Below are 710 nucleotides of genomic sequence, written 5' to 3'. Positions count from 1 at the left end.
AATGTTTAAAGTTATTAATGAAAGATGAGCATTGAGTCCTGTCATTTTGTTTGTTTGTTTGTTTGTTTACATTCTTGCTGTAGTTGTACCTTTACACTGTTATACCCTCATTGGAATTCTTTCTGCAACCCCTTGGGTATAGTCATTCCTTTCTTCAGCTCTTTGTATTGCTCCCAGAACTCTCTGAAGGGCTGGTTTTGTGGACAAGAATTCCTTCAGCCTATTTATGTCATGGAAGATTTTTCTTTCCTTTCAACTCATAATAGACATTTTGGCTGGATATAGTAATCTGGGTTGGCAACTGTGGTCATTTAACACTGGGAATACATGTCTGTGAGGTGTCAAGCCTGAAGTGCCACATCTACACTGCAACCTCTACCTTTATAACTCAGGGAGCGTCATGAAACAAGGGGCAGAAAAAATATTAATGCATCTCTCAATTCTCACCAGAGAAGCTTCCTCATGCAGGAGATTGGCGATGAACCCAGAGAGCCACAAGTAGCCAAAGTACAGAGAATAAGAGACTGCAGTGTTGGGGAACCCTGCTGTTAGGGTTGCAGTTTCTCCATGTCTGGATAGCCCTGAGGGGCTTGGCGCCTGATGGAGAGACTCCCCTTTTCAGCAGGGGGCCTCCTGCTCTCTTCCTGGCTCACCTTGAAGTGCCGGCACAGATGCCTTATCTGAAACATGACCTCTGGCATAGAAACTAC

The sequence above is a fragment of the Nannospalax galili genome, unplaced genomic scaffold, assembly GCF_000622305.1.
Source record: "Nannospalax galili isolate Female #2095 unplaced genomic scaffold, S.galili_v1.0 scaffold346, whole genome shotgun sequence".
In the NCBI taxonomy this organism is placed as follows: Eukaryota; Metazoa; Chordata; class Mammalia; order Rodentia; family Spalacidae; genus Nannospalax; species Nannospalax galili.
This window is presented reverse-complemented; position numbering follows the sequence as displayed.